We start from the raw sequence: 7199 nt of genomic DNA, 5'->3' as shown, positions 1-7199 counted from the left end.
CGGCAGGCGCGGGGAGGAGAGAGGAGGCCGGCGCGCCACTTGGCGGCACGGGATTGGGCGCGGGACGGTGGTGGCTGAGGTGGCGGCCTCTGATTGGCTCGGGCGACGTGGAGGCTGGACATGTCCGGCGGGGCTGGACATGTCCGGCGCGCGAGGGGAGCGGGGCTAGGGTTTCGTCTGCGTTTTCGGGGGAGGGGGACTAATATATAGGTAGAGGGAGCTAGGAGAGTCCAAATGAGGAGCGGTTTTCGCCCACACGATCGTGATCGAATGACCGAGAGAGAGGGGAGTTAGATGGGTTTTGGGCCACTTTGGAAGGGGTGTTGGGCTGCAAAGAGAGAGGGGCTTTTACGGTTACCCGGTTAACCGTTGGAGTATCAAACGACCTCCAAATGGCACGAAACTTGACAGGCGGTCTACCGGTGCTATACCAAGGCCGCATGGCAAGACTCGGTCCATTCCGAGAACGTTTAACACCCGCTCATGAAAACAAGGTCTAAGAGGGGCGACGGGCGCGCGCGAGAGGTCTGGACTCCGAACGGACAACGGAGAGAACCGGGAGAAACCGAACGGATGCAAGTTTTGAAAAACATGCAGATGAAATGCAGATGATGACATGACGAAATGCAACACCCAAGCAAAAGACATGGCAAAGATGGCGAATATCTGGCGGACACCTGGCGCATCGAATCCGGGGCGTTACAAAAGTCCTGAGACAGAAATCATGAATGTTGATGGGAGTTCCATGAATGATGTGGAACAACAAGTTCTTGATAACCCCCACAACTTCTTCAATGTTGGAATTGTGATCGTTGATCGGACTGAGGGTCTTTGTCAGGATGCGATAAACAGTCTTCCACACGTAGAGTAAATCCTTCACTAGGAAGGTTGTCCTTGGAGCATTTTCTTCAGCCATAGGCTTCATCAGCACTTGCATCAGATGGTTGGCTAGATTAGGTTCTTATTTTCTTTGCTCCTTCTTTGGGTGGATCCACTAGAAGAGCATGAAGCAATTCATCGATTGGTGCTTTGAAGTGAGTGTATTCACTCATCCAGTCCAGAGCCCAAGTTGTAGTGCCGTCAGCATTGCCAGAGAAGTGTACAGTTGCATAGAATTGAAGAATGAGTTCTTCATTCCAGTCGCAAACGTCAGTGCAGAAACTCAGTAGACCGGCATCATGAAGAACATCCAAAACTGGCCGAAAGCGTGGTATTGACTCCATATCCACATGAGGAATATGGCGATGCTGGAATTCTTTTTTCTTGTCAAACAACACTGAGGCATATAAATTCATCCGTGTTCTTGTCCAGAACCTCAAACGCATGAATTTGGCCGAGTCATAGGGTGACTCGCCAATGAAGAAATTCTTCTCTTCGAAGAATTTGGCACTATCAAACTTTGGCCGCTTGAGGCCTTTGCCAATCTTGGGCATCATGGGAATAGGTTGACGATTTTTCCTTTTTGTTCTAACATCAAGAACTAGTCGTGGAGACCCAGTTGAGTCATTGGGAGCTGTTACTTGATGCGGCTTGAAATTGCTTCGGTATTTCCCCAAAGAGGAAGGGATGATGCGGTACTGCTATGGTAGGTACTTCCCTCAATTATGAAACCAAGGTATCAATCCAGTAGGAGAACCAAGCAACACTATGTAAATGGTACCTGCACACGCAGAACAAATCCTCGCAACCCAACGCGTAAGAGTGGTTGTCAATCCCTCCGCCATAAGAAGATAGATTGGTTTGTATGTGTTTGGATAAATAGATCTGAATAAAACGCGAAATAAAAGATGCAAATAAAAAGTGCAATAAAGTATTTTTGGGTTTTTGGAATAATAGATCTGAAAACAAATATAATAAAAAATATATCTGAAAGCAATATGATAGAAGATAGACCCGGGGGCCGTAAATTTCACTAGTGGCTTCTCTCGAGAAAATAGCATACGGTGGGTAAACAAATTACTGTTGGGAAATTGATAGAAGATCAAATAATTATAACGATATCCAAGGCAATGATCAATATATAGGCATCACATCCAGGATTAATAGACCGACTCCTGCTTACATCTACTACTATTACTCCACACATCGACCGCAGTGTATTAAGTTCATGGAGAAACAGAGTAATGCAATAAGAAGACATGATGTAGACAAAATCTATTCATGTAGGAATAGACCCCATCTTGTTATCCTTAATAGCAACGATACATACGTGCCTCGCTACCCCTTCTATCACTGGGTGAGGACGCCGTAAGATCGAACCCATCACAAAGCACCTCTTCCCATGGCAAGAAAAATCGATCTAATTGGCCTAACTAAATCAAAGATTCGAAGAAGAAATACAAGGCTATTGTCGGTGTCAAAACCGGCAGATCGTGGGTAGGGGGGCCCAAGCTGTATGTCTGCGGATCGATGGTAAAAATAATAAAAGGGACCCTCTGTTTACCCAAGTTTGGGCCCTCTTAATGGAGGTAAAATCCTACTCCTGCTTGATTATATTCGACGGGTATAGGGGTTACAAGAGTTGATCTACCTCGAGATCGTAATGGCTAAACCCTAGCTTGGCTAGCCTATCAATGTTCTTATCCTGCCTTCGGTCTAAACCCTTCGGTTTATATAGATACCGGAGGGGCCTAGGGTTGTACAAAGTCGGTTCAATAGAAAGGAAATAGTATATCCGGACACCTAAACTTGCCGTTCACGCATACGGGAGTCCTAACCGGACACGAGAGGTGGTCCTCTTTCTTGTATCTTGATGGCCCATTAGTATGGCCCATATCAAATAGACCGGACGCCTGAGGACCCCTTAGTCCAGGACTCCCTCAGTAGCCCCTGAACCAGTCTTCAATGACGACATGTTCAGCGCGTAGATTGTCTTCGGCATTGCGAGGCGGATTCCTCTCCTTGAACAATATACATCAACTTTCCTCCACAAAAGAACTGTATTCGGCTTTCCACAATTAACACAACCCTTAGCCACGAAGGCAGGATATAAAAAAATAGGAATAGTGTCTTTACCGACAACTTTTTCTGGCGAAGTGTTAGACTTGACGCTTCAATGTTTTGAACCGTTTTCACACTTCATGTTCCGTGTTTTGAGGTCGAGCCCCCTTGGCCCGTCTTGTCAAAACAGAGAGATCGTGCCCACTTATTACGGGATTGCTCATCAATAAGATTTGGGTAACCCAACCGTTTACGGCGCATGCTCACGTTGGTAACAATCGAGTTTCAAGGCATAAGTGGGGGGACGGTTGGCATTTTTACCGTCTATAAGAGGGCAACAGATTCCTCCTTTCTTCCCCACGCCTTCTTCCAGCCTCCGCCTTCCAATCTCCCAAGCTCCGCCTAAAAAAAGCTTTCTTCTTCCCCACCGCCACCACCTTCTCTAGCCATGGCCGGATCCAGTTCCACGGGCAAGTGGGAGGCCTCCTCCTTCATGGAGAAGGAGGTGAAAAATCTTCGGAGCGCGGGGTACCTAGCCGCAGACATTGCGCACAGGCTCCCTGACGAGGGTCAAATCATTCCCACTCCAGAGCCCAGCGAAAGGGTTGTCTTCCTCCCCCGTTTCCTTAGAGGGCTAGGTTTTCCACTCCACCCCTTCCTCCGAGGACTCATGTTCTATTACGGGCTAGATTTTCATGATCTAGCCCTGAATTCTTTCCTCCACATCTCGGCATTCATCGTCGTGTGCGAGGCTTTACTCCGCATCCCCCCACACTTCGGCCTATGGCTAAAAGTCTTTAATGTGAAGCCGAAGGTGGTTGACAGGCAGCATGCGGACTGCTGCGGGGCCATGATAAGCAAACTGCCCAATGCCACATGGCCCAAGGGGGTCTTCATCGAGACCGTCAAGGACTGGCAGCAAGAGTGGTTTTACATCACCGAGCCACGCCACACTAACTAGGCGGCGATTCCAGAGTTCAGATCTGGACCCCCATGAGGCTCACTTCGTGGACCGCTTAGGGCCTCGACTGGGGGTCCCAGATGGAGGTGCAGATGCTGTAGACGTGAATCACCAAAGTGCTAGGCAAGAATGTTGGTCTCACCAATGTGGTGCAGATCATACTCTTCCGCCGTACTCTCCCCTGCCAACGCCGGGCCTCCCCTATGTGGGAGTTCAATCCGGAGGAGCCGTGGACCTTGAAGCACTTCTTCGGCACAATGCAAGAAGGAATATGGAAACTGCTTTTCAAGGCCTAGAAAAGTTGGCCTATGGAGACTGAAGACGTTGGGCTCGATGCCGAGAATCCGGCCACTCCGATAAGTATTAGCTTTCCGAAGATATGTCCGGTCTATATTCTCGATCAATATGAATCTTACCAGCCCACTTCTTTACAGGGCTGGACAAAGAAAGCGGAGCAGATCAAGAGTCCGGCTCCGTTGCCCTAAGACCCAGTCACTCCCCAGCTAACGAAGATGCTGGTCTCGGCGCCTTACCAGGCTCCGGAGAAGAAGGGCAAGGAGCCTAAGGGCGGGCCCTGCCGCAGAGATCCTTCGGATGCTATGTCCGAAGGGATCGAGGCCGTCTCCTCTCATGAGGAAGATGAGGAAGAAGATGAGGAGGAGGAGGTGGAGAGCGACTCTCCTTGCAAGTTGAGGAGGAAGAAGAGGATGACCTCCGAGAACTTGGAGGGGGCAACGCTGAAGAGGAAGAAGATTACCCTCTCGGTCAGTTCGGACTCGGAGTCTGAACACAGCCCGAGGAGAGCTTCCAGGGTGAAGCCCCTGGCCGAATCGTAAGTATCAAAACTTTACTTGTTCAGGTTCCGCTTACCCGCCTCTGTTATATAAATTGTATCTTTGCCTGCTTTTCAGCCCTCCACACAATATCCCAAACACCTCGTCTTCGACTGGGAACTCTCTGGGGCGTGAAGAGGCGGAGAGTGACGGACCATCACGCGCCTCCTCCCCTACTGCCATGGGGGGCACCAAGGTGTCGTCCCAAAGGACCTCTTCAGGCCGAGGAGGGGCGGACGAGGCCGTCCAGAAGGCGCCCGAGGTTAATACCTCGGATGCCGTAGACCGGGGCATGGCGACCACTACGACCACCGAGAGTGAAGGGTCTCAATAGTTCGAGCCCCCGCCGAACACCGTCCCGGAGACCAATGTGGCTTCGAGTTTGGATCAACAACCCCCTTCGACAAAGGAGGGAGGAGCAGCAGCTCCATCGGCGGCCCCCATCAATCCGGAGGCCGCTCATGCTCTGGAGGAAGCACTGCAAATTGCTTCCATCGTGGAGGAGCACCACACCCTGATGGGTGCGGTTATGGAGTAGGTTCAGTCTGCGAAAAGCGGACTGAATGAAGCCTTCAACTGCCTACTGACGGGCTTTGAGGTATGCGATGTAATTCTCTAACAAGTTTTTCATATGAAAGGTTGAACCCATGGATAGATTGTAGCCCCTGAGACTTTGTCCGGATTAGAACAATCTGGACAAAGGACCCCCAGTCAAATTATTAACATACTGTGTTAAGGTGTGAGACATGCATCCATGTTGGCGGCTACTACCCAAGCTGCAGAGGTTTCCGAGCTCAATCGGAAGCTTCGGTTAGCCGATGAGGAGCTCGACCGCGTCAGCAAGCGGTTTGACAAAATGCAAGGTATGCGGCACTTACATACCAGAAGTGATATGTGTGCTAATTCTTTTTATCTTATTGAATTTTATGATTGTAATAATAGTTTGCACAGCCGAGGTCGAGTCCCTCAAGAGCGCGTTTGCCCAAGCCAGAAAAGAGGTGGAGGTGAGCAGGGCGGTTGCTAACAAGGCGGCGAAGGAGCTGGAGGCGGAGCAAACTACCCACCAAAAACACGAGGCACGGGTAGGCAAAGTCGAGCAAGAGCTCAAGGATGCCATTACAAAGTGCGAGTCCTTGGAGCAGAAAACTTCGGATCAAGCCTCCGAACTTGCCAAAGCTTTCCAGAGCGTGAACGAGGCCCGAGTTAAGGGCCAAGGCGCTCACCATGAGATCCAGGAGGCGAGGCAGATAGCAGCTGGTAAGGCCTTTCTTCTGCAGAGTAAATTTACAAGTAGAAGATACATCTTGCTGGCCTGAGTTTGGAGTTCTCCAGGTGCGTTTGCGGATCTGCCGAGGAGTGTTTCTGACACTGCAGAGTTCTTTTGAGCCAAAGAGGGGAACTCGACGGAGAAGATGTTCTGGTCGCAGTATCTTGCGCTAGAGCATCCGACGCCCCTTAGTGATCAACTAAAGCAGCTGATCGAGCTGCATAGGGTGGCCAGCTTGGCCATGAAGGACCTGATAGTCCAGCTATGGCCGGTCGAGCCCATGCCCAGCAGCTACTTCAGCCTCATGAAGCGCCTACTCAATGCACATCCTCGGATCGATGCCATAAAGCGGTCGGCCTGCATAGAAGGTGCCCGTATGGCCTTCGCCCGTGTCAAGGTGCAATGGGCGAAGATGAAGGCCATCGAAATTGCCACCGTAGGGCCGCCTGAAGGCAAGGATCACTGGAGGCCGGAGAGGTACTTCAGCGAGGTCCTCGAGGGAGCCTGAATTGTAGAGGGCCAATGTTGAAAGGATATCATATTTGAGTAGTGGAGTTCGGTTTGTAAAGACCATGTAATGAACTCATGATGTGAAATATTTATGGTTGCGCCTTATGATTTTGTCAGTTTATCCTCCTGTTCGGCCGTTTTATTCCTGAAGATTGACAGTCGTCGGCTTCTGCCCCCGTGAAAATATTTCTGGGGTGTTCACAAACACGTGTCCGCTCTTTATCCAACGTCTTGGTCCGTGGAGGAGGCGTCTGCTAGATGAACTAGGCAATCAGACTATACAACTTTATTATCTTCACTTAGCCATAGGAGTCCATTGGTGGGGCTAAGTACTAGCCCCTGTTGGGTGAACGACAATCTGGAGTATGTCGCCTTTGCAACACGTCATGGTCGAACCATAGCCCCTCATATAACACGGCATAAATTGCGAACAATTTGTCGTATAATACTAAGTCACCAGATCGCTGACCAGCTCTCGCATATCATGACAGTCAGTTTTTGGCTTTCTCTACTAAGGTAATTGACCGGACGAACCAGAAATACAATCGCAGTAGTTCTCCCTTTACTACCTTAGCAGAACTTGTGGAATGTAAGGTGGTAACCACAGGAGTGGGGCAACCCAACTATAGACCAAAGACATGATTCGGATCCGATGCATATAGTGCAATGTCCGGGACGCCGAAGAGTT

The sequence above is a fragment of the Triticum dicoccoides genome, chromosome 4B (assembly GCF_002162155.2).
Source record: "Triticum dicoccoides isolate Atlit2015 ecotype Zavitan chromosome 4B, WEW_v2.0, whole genome shotgun sequence".
In the NCBI taxonomy this organism is placed as follows: domain Eukaryota; kingdom Viridiplantae; phylum Streptophyta; class Magnoliopsida; order Poales; family Poaceae; genus Triticum; species Triticum dicoccoides.
This window is presented reverse-complemented; position numbering follows the sequence as displayed.